The sequence below is a fragment of the Callithrix jacchus genome, chromosome 6 (genome assembly GCF_049354715.1).
Source record: "Callithrix jacchus isolate 240 chromosome 6, calJac240_pri, whole genome shotgun sequence".
Classification (NCBI taxonomy): Eukaryota; Metazoa; Chordata; class Mammalia; order Primates; family Cebidae; genus Callithrix; species Callithrix jacchus.
The window spans coordinates 129,519,578-129,528,902 of NC_133507.1; the positions used below are offsets into that span (position 1 = coordinate 129,519,578).

Consider the following 9,325-nt stretch of genomic DNA (forward strand, 5'->3'; position numbering starts at 1 on the left):
GCCTGCACCCAGTTGAATAAACAGCCATGTTGCTCACACAAAGCCTGTTTGTGGGGGTCTCTTCCTTCAGAGGATGCATTTTAACAACCTTGAGGCTCTCTGCATGACTGGCTTCCTCCTATAAATGGGGACATCTCTGTTTTTCTGTACTCAGCATTCCTACTTCCTTTGAGAACTTCCCCTACCTGGAAGACACAGGGTAAGTATGTGATCAATGCTAGGCCAATTCTACTATTCATGGTACCCCAATCTCTTGGCTATAGCAGTTGAGCCAGAGTGGGCATGTGACCCAGTCAATCAGAGTCCTTCCCTGGAGTTTTTCTTTCTGAAGCTGTGGAAGGAGCCTTACCTATTGGGTTACAGGACTGTGAGGATGTGAACTGGAGGCCTCTGATGGCCGTCTTTCCTACCATGTGAGAATGCCTGTCTGCAGAAGAAGGGAAGGAAGGTGACAGGGGAGAGGAGAGTAACACCAAGGGATGGATGAAGATTTTGTGTGAGGGGAGTGGGAAGGTGTGCTGGGAAAGTAAGAACTAATGATCTTGCTTGAGTCCCAGGATCTCCTCAGGTCTGGAGCTAACCTCACCTCCTAGACCTCACAGTTCTATTATCAATTAAGTCCGTGTTATCTCAAGGGAGTCTGTGTTGCTTTCTGTCATTTACAACTGACACTCCACCTTTCCAGACTTATTTCCCACATACCCTTTTCTTTATTTCCAGACACCTATTTTTTCCCCCTAAAATCAATAGATTTTTTATTGCATCATTTAAATATCACAAACTGGTTTTAGGAGTCATCCAGCATCTTGTTTCTATAGCTGGACAACTCTTAGATCTTATTCATCAGCCTGCTGAACTGTATATTTTCAGAGACCTGGGTACCATCCAGACATTTTCTGATATCCTTGTTTTTAACTGTTTGCTGAATCAAAGCAGCTGAATTTGAAACAAGCTCAATGTCACTTCCTTCAAGGATTAATTCATCTTTCTGGACTTCAGATACAAACAAGTGCCACCTGGCCTCCTCTGAACCCTGGGGATGTATTTTTCACCCAAGAAATTTCAGATTTCAATCAGAGACCCATTCTCTTGGATGTTGATGGGGAAGTGAGCAGACACAGACCTCATCTCGTAACGGAAGCCCAGTGTAATGTCCTTGATCAAGTTGTGTGTGTGACTATAAATAGTGTGAACAGTAGCCAGTTCTTTTCTGTTACCCCACCATTTGTCAACCCGGAGCCTCTTTTTTCCTTCCCAAGAAGGCTGAGTTCTACGTTGACGTGACTGAAGTCCCTCCGCAGGGTTCCTCTGGGGTCCCTCACAATAACTGTGGGTCCCTCCATAGAGATGTCAACATTTTCTGGAATGTCAACAGTCTGGTTCCTGAGAATGGTCTTCATTCTTGCAATAGATGTGGCAACAACAACAAAAAAAGACTTTTTTCTTTTTTCCTAGAAACTCTTCTTTTCCAACCTTAGGTTCTCCATTTTTAATTAATTAATTGTTTTTTTTCCAGCTCTATTGAGGCTCGTTGACAAATACAAAGGTTCCCCCATCATATCCCCCTTCAGAATTCCCTGCAGGGCAGGCACTCCTATCTTGTTTATCTTTGCATTTTCCTCAACAAGTATTATGGTAGTTAGTAAATAATCTCAATAAATGTTAAAAACAAATGTCATGTGAGGAAGTGCCGTTATTACCTTCATTTCCTTTTAGCCTTCATTTACTAAAGTAATGCTCAAGCCAGGATTCAAAAAAATCAATGCTGTTTTCCGAGAAATAAACAAAAATCTCATCAAAATGCGGTTTAAACTTAATCAGAACATTTTTAGTGCTATTTATAGCTTTCCAAGTTTGCAAGTCTGCAAGCCATGTATACCTCACCTATCTTCCAAAATAAGCCCAAGTAAAAATGATTAGGTTATTTATTAAGAACAACATAGCATAATTACTGTTGTTTGTCTTGTTAGGTAAATTGAAAGCTTGGAGACGTCAAATATTGAAGTCACAAATAGAGTCATTCCTTGAGAGTATAAATGAACCTACTGTTTGCCTGGCAGGCACCCACAAGAACATACCTGCCGTTAAAATATCGAAACAGTTCCATACAAGTTGGTCATTAGCTTCTGTCTCTAAGCATTCTAAGTATCCTAAGGTCTCTTTACAAGGAACCCCCAACATCCTAAAGTCCAACACACAGAAGATTTTAATCTGACTCTATTTTACTGATATGGTGGCTATCTCTAGGACAGTGCTCTCACATTAGGGCCAGGATTCCTTTTTTTTTTAGATGAAGTCTCGTTCTGTTGCCCAGGCTGGAGTGCAGTGGCACAATCTTGGATGACTGCAACCTCTGCCTCCTGGGTTCAAGTGATTCTCCTGCCTCAGCCTCCTGAATAACTGGGATTACAGGTGCATGCCACCACACCCAGATGACTTTTGTATGTTTAGTAGAGATGGGGTTTCATCATGTTGGCCAGGCTGGTCTCAAACCCCTGAGCTCAGTTAATCCACCCACCTTGGCCTCCCAAAGTGTTGGGATTACAGGCGTGAGCCACTGCGCCCGGCCTAGGATTCTTTTTGATTAGTTGATGGCCAGGCCATATATATCTTTAACTCTTTTGACTTATTTCTACATGTAAGTTAACAGAAAAAAAGCAAATGATTTCCCACACTACCACCAACTACCAAGGCTTTTTCAACTAGAAAGATTAAGAATAAGTGATAGAATTTACAGAAAACGTTAATAGAGCAATTTGAATATGGTCATTCCACAAGCATTTACTTTTTTTTTTTTTTTTTTGAGATGGAGTTTCACTCTTGTTGCCCAGGCTGGATTGAAATGGCACGATCTCCACTGACTGCAACCTCCACCTCCAAGGTTCAAGTGATTCTCCTGTCTCTCGCTAGTAGCTTGGATTACAGGCGCCTGCCACCATGCCCAGCTAAGTTTTTGTATTTTTGGTAGAGATGGCATTTCACTATGTTGGCCACGCTGTTCCTGACCTCAGATGATCCCCCCACCTCAGCCTCCCAAAGTGCTGGAATTACAGGCTTGAGCCACCCTACTCAGCTTCCGCAAGCATTTACTGCAGGAATTCACTGTCCTCTAGGTATGGGGTTCATTGATTCTTGGTGGCTTGTATAATGGTCAGTACTATCCAGAGGCCTCCATTAGCAGCTTACAGATGAGTGAAGCCACCTCTGTGGTGTCAATTATGACAGTAAGAGAAATTTGACATAGTTGACTCCATCCTGCTTCTGACCTCCAAATATCTTTGGTCATTTCTGGCCATAGGCCAGGAAAACCTTGACCGGAATTTTGATTATAGTTTAACTTGAAAGAAAGCATGATAATAGTCCCTCCCTAAAACTAACCCTCTCCTTGCTCAGGACAGGAAACCACCTGTGTAAGACTAATGAAAGGCCACAAAATAGGATTATTGAAAAGGCTTGGACTCTGATAAAATGTAGATGTCGTTTCTATAATCCTTCACTGCCAGGAATCATGTGGCCAGAGGCCACAAGATTTGTGACTTCCCCACTTGCTCCTATAGATATCATCACTATTGTAGAAACTAATACTGGGTTTGTAGTTGGTTTTCAGACCCACCTCACCTGGATTTGTGACTCATAACTCAACTGGTCATATGGCCCCACCTAGAGTGGCACTGAGTGCACCAGGACGTTTTTCCACACCTTGATGATTTAATCCCCAACCAATCAGTAGCACCCATTCCATAGCCTCCTGCCCGCTAAATTGTCCATAAAAACCTTAGCTTTCCAGCCTTTGGGGAGATTGATTTGAGTGATAACTTCAGTTCCTCTGCATGAGCCAGCCTCATGTCAATTAAACTCTTTATCTACTGCAATGCCAAGGTCTTAGTGTATTGATTTTGTCTGTGAAGTGGGCAGGAAGAAGCCATTGGGTGACTATAAGAGAAATGTCCAGGGCCGGGTACAGTGCCTCATGCCTGTATTCCCAGCACTTTGGGAGGCTGAGGTGGGTGGATCACAAGGTCAGGAGATCGAGACCATCCTGACTAATACAGTGAAACCCCGTCTCTACTAAAAATACAAAAAATTAGCTGGGCATGGTGGCACACGCCTGTAATCCCAGCTACTTGGAAGGCTGAGAAGGCAGAATTGCTGGAACCCTGAAGGCAGAGGTTGCAGTGAGCCAAGATTGTACCACTGCACTCCATCCTGGCAACAGAATGAGACTTGGTCTAAAAAGAGAGAGAGAGAGAGAGAGAGAGAGAGAGAGAGAAATGTCCAGAAAATTAAAGCATTATAAAAGAAAGCCTGTCTCAGTCTTAATGTGCCTTCAGCATAGTTTTATGTGGAACCAAAAACAGTGGTGTGCTGGTAAACTGAAAAAGTAAAAGTTCTGATTTGCTAGCATTTGCCAATTTTCTTTCTTTCTTTCTTTTATTTTTTGAGATGGAGTTTTGCTGTTGTTACCCAGACTGGAGTGCAAGGGCACGATCTTGGCTCACCGCAACCTCCGCCTTCTAGGTTCAAGCAATTCTCCTGCCTCAGCCTCCCGAGTAGCTGGGACTACAGGCACGCACCACCATGCCCAGCTAATTTTTGTATTTTTAGTAGAGACGGGGTTTCACCTTGTTGACCAGGATGGTCTCGATCTCTTGACCTCGTGATCCACCTGCCTCGGCCTCCCAATGTGCTGGGATTATAGGTGTGAGCCACTGCGCCCAGCCGTGTTTGCCAATTTTCACAACATAAAAAATCACTACCGTGCCTAGTTTCAAGCTCTGGATGTATTATCACAGAACACAGAATTGGAAATGCACATATTCAAAACTTAAGAGTCAGTAGAAGCTGACTCCAGCACACCAATGACCCAGATGGCCGGGATTTTATATTCTTACATCACTTAGTCATTGGATATGGGACACTCTAGAAGGCGGATGGCCTTGAGCGAGGTGGCTCTGCGAAGCTGAGACAGTCCCTGAGAAGAACAGCCACTGATGGCAATCTGCTGACAGCACTCCCAGGAGCTGGAGCAACAAGTCCGTTTTTGATGGGGGATCTAGGCAGTACATCATAGAGTCCATCGTGCTTGTTATGGGAAACCAGTCATCCACCCACCCAACTGTCAATGAAAAGCCTAGTCACTTTTCACCTAAAACATTTTTTCAACCTGGAGGACATACTCTGAGACCTTTCACTTTTTGATGGTGGAGCTAATAGATACAAATTTGTTAAGATTTCCAGCAGTCCCAAACAGTAAACATCCAGCAAGGGATGAAGGCAAAGGAAAGTCCAGAAGTTCAGAAAATCAGACAGAGCTGCTCAGATAGGCCTCTAAAAAAGGGAAGGTGTGAGCCTGACCTGAAGGACAAGTAGTGGTAGAAAAGCAGAGGAGATTGAATAGAACAGCATTGCACTGTGGTTTAAATCTTGCTCTACCACTTTTTGGTTTTCAGGCATTGCACAAACTGCTTTATTTCCCTGTGCCTCAGTTTATCTGTAAGTCAAATGGGGATGATGATATAATAATAATAATAACAATAATGATATCTACCTCAAAGTGTTGTTGAAATGAGTTAATTCACGTTGAGAGCTTTTTGTTTTTTGGTTTTTTTTGAGACCAAGTCTTGCTCTGTCGCCTAGGCTGAAGTGCAGTGTTGTGAACTTGGCTCACTGCAACCTCCACCTCCCAGGTTTAAGTGATTCTCCCGCCTCAGCCTCGGGAGTAGCTGGGAATACAGGTGTGTGCCACCATGCCTGGCTAATCTTTTGTAGTTTTAGCAGAGATGGAGTTTCACGGTGTTGGCCAGGCTGGTCTTGAACTCCTGACCTCAACTGATCTGCCCATCTTGGCCTCAAAAGTGCTGAGATTACAGGTGTGAGCCATCATGCCTAGTCCATAGTGACAGTTTATAACAGGGTTTAGTAATATTTGGCTTCTAATAAATAACCTTTTATTACATGCAGCAAAATGGAGATATCATATTGCAGAGTAGGGCAAAAAATAAAAATGACAAAAAAGAATTTACTGCATTTTAATCAGAAATGATGACCTATCTTCCCTTCTTACAAAATGTCCTACCAAGAGTGAATCTTTGGATTGAACCCCTGGTAGCTGGGGGTGGTGACTCACGCTTGCAATCCCAGCACTTAGGGTGGCAGAGGCAGGAGGATAGCTTGAGCCTCAGTTTGAGACCTACCTGGGAAACATAGCGAGACCCTCATTCTCCACAAAAAAAATAAAAAGGAAAAACAAAACAAACAAACAAAAAATCAAGCTGAACTGCCCTGGCAACCAGAGTGTAACAAAACTTTGACACGTGCTCAAAACAAAACTGCCAGAAAACTTTCAAAGAGCAAAGGTTCACCTCTTCAGAACAGGTCCTTGATAGCAGGCATACCCCTGATATTTACAAGGATTAGGGCAAGAAAACAGATGGGTGCCCTCAGTTTCCCAGCCCAGGCCCTGTCTTGCACCACAAGGACCCACATGTGTATGTGGATATCTCAGCTGCCATGTCCTAACTTCACAGACTGCTTCCCCAGACCAAGCCTTTCCTCAGGCCTATGATGAGACATACTGACTGCTGGGTCAGCCCCCAGGATGACAAGCCCTGGGGAAAAGGCCCATGCAGCCCTGGAGGCAGGCTCCCAGCCTGGGAATTCTGAAGCCCCATGTACCTGATCTAGAAGGAGGGGCCTCCAGGTTGCTATTTTCTAGGCCAGAGGGGGGCCAGAGAACAGTTGATGGCCCAGGTCTGATGGCAGCTCATGGAGGGTCTACTGAGGATCAACTCTTTTAATGTAATATTCTATTTTATATATATATATGGGATTTTGATAAGGTACTTACGTCATAAGAGAGGCTTTGCTATTCTAGAAAAAGCACTGGATTGAGAATCAGGACATCTATAACTGGATATGGTGGCTCACGCCTATACTCTTAACACTTTGGGACGCCAAGGTGGAAGGATTGCTGAGACCAGTAGTTCAAGACTGGCCTAGGCAACACAGCAAGACCCCCATCTGTTGTTTTTTTTTTTTTTTTTTTTTTTGAGACCGAGTCTCCAGTCATCCAGGCTGGAGTGCAGTGGCACGATCTCTGCTCATTGCAACCTCTACCTCCCAAATTGAAGTGACTCTTGTGTCTCAGCTCCCCAAGTAGCTGGAATTACAGGCATGTGTCGACCACGCCCCACTAATATTTTTGTATTTTTAGTACAGACAGGGTTTCGCCATGTTGGCCAGGTTGGTCTCGAACTCCTGACCTCAAATTATCCACCTGCCTCAGCCCTCCAAAGTTCTGGGATTACAGGCATGAGCCACCCTGCCCGGTCCAGCAAGACCTGCATCTCTAAATTAAAAACAAATAAATAAAAGAGAATCAAGACATCTGAATTAGAATCCTAGCCACAGTCTAGGATTAGGAATTATATTTACTACTCTCCACAATACCAAGCACAATGATGGCCTTTAGGAAGATCGAATGAGCAATTTATATTTGTAATGTTGAAGATAATCAAGAATCAGAATTATATTTGGGTTTCAAGAGTGACGTTTAAGGATTTGTTGTTCTTATTTTGTTTTTGTTTTTAAGATAAAGAAATACTAGGCTTCAAAATCTTTGTTAGGGGATGGGCCTATAATCATCCCTCAGTTTAAGATCTAAGAGCAATATTCAAACAGAAATCAAATAAATGTCTATGACAATTAAGGTAAACATAGTCATTTGTCTACAAGCAAAGAGCATTTTGGAAAGAACCCTCCCTTGTTCAAATTTCACTGAACTAGTTGTGGAGACAAAAGTGAGTCCATCTTGGATGCTGATCCGCCATGTTGACTTCTGATTAACCCATTTGGGGAATGCCTCTAAGATTTCTATTTTTATCTACTGATGTATACAAACTGTAAATCCTGCTCTCAGGCCAAAACAGTCTTGATGTTATCAAATCCTGCCCTTAGGCTACGACACACATAGCATTCTTCCCTTTTCCTGAGGTTGACTTCAATTGTCTTTACACACTCCTTCTAAAGCACATATACCCTTGCTATATAAGCACTGGGCCTGGGAGATAACTGTGGAAATCTACCTGTCTTGCAGCTGCCCAAGAACATGCTTTTGTCCGTAAGTTCCCCAATAAATCACCCTCTACTGGATTCGTCTGCCTTGTTCTTTGGTTTCTTGGTTCCTTCTGCATTTGGGGGTTGCTTTGCATATACAGACCCTTTCATGAAACACACATCATATCCTTTTATTTTTCTTTTTAAGAGATGGGGCCTTGCTCTGTCGCTCAGGCTTGAGTGCTGTGGCACAGTCACAGCTCACTGCAGCCTTGAACTCCCACCTCAGCCTCCTGAATAGCTGGGACTACAGGATCAGGCCACCACCCCCGGCTCTGCTCATTACAACCTCCACCTCCTGAATTCAGGTGATTCTTGTCTCTCAGCCTCCTGAGTAGCTGGGATTACAAGCGTTTTTGTTGTAAAGATAGGACGTTGCCCGGGCTAGTCTAAAACTCCTGGCCTTAAGTGATCCTCCTGCGTTGGCCTCCCAAAGTGGTGGTGTTACAGGTGTGAGTCACTGCACCTGGCAAGTCTTTTTGTTTTTTAAAAAATCTTACCTTGGCCAGGTGTGGTGGCTCACGCCTATAATTCTAGCACTTTTGGAGGCTGAGGCAGGTGGATCATGAGGTCAACAGACTGAGACCATCCTGGCCAACCTGGTGAAACCCCGTCTCTACTAAAAATACAAAAATTAGCTGGGAGTGGTGGCGCACGCCTGTAGTCCCAGCTACTCGGGAGGCTGAGGTAGGAGAATCAATTGAACCCAAGAGATGGAGGTTGCAGGGAGCAGAGATCACACCACTGCACTCCAGGCTGGCAATAGAGCGAGACTCTGTCTCAAAAAAAAAAAAAATCTTAGGTAAATTCCACTCCTATCTCCAACAGCCTCATCTCTTTTCCTTTCTAAAAATCTTCCCCCAATACTACCCAAAGACCCAGATGAGCTTTTATACCATTCATTCCTTTTACCAGGATTGGAATCACTGATACAAAATAATCGGACACTCAAAACATTGAGTTCCTCAGTTCCTGCTGTACCTAGCCTTATTTCACACATTTTAATTCATTATTATGCAAATAGTTGTTATCCAACAGATAGGTTGTTAATGATTCATGTCCAAGAACTAATCTGTCTCATATGATTGTAAGTTTATGCATTTGACAGTAAATAACATCAGAAATTTAAATTAAATTATACAGAAGGAAGCTGAGTGTGGTGACAGGCGCCTGAGGTCCTAGCTACTCGGGAGGCTGAGATAGGAGGATA

The 9,325-nt window shown here is 43.5% G+C and overlaps 1 pseudogene; it reads right to left on the reverse strand.

The window, feature by feature from the left end:
• Positions 1–836: 836 nt before the first annotated feature.
• On the reverse strand, positions 837–1,400 carry LOC100412012 (large ribosomal subunit protein uL6 pseudogene; annotated as a pseudogene).
• Between the last annotated feature and the right edge of the window lie 7,925 nt (positions 1,401–9,325).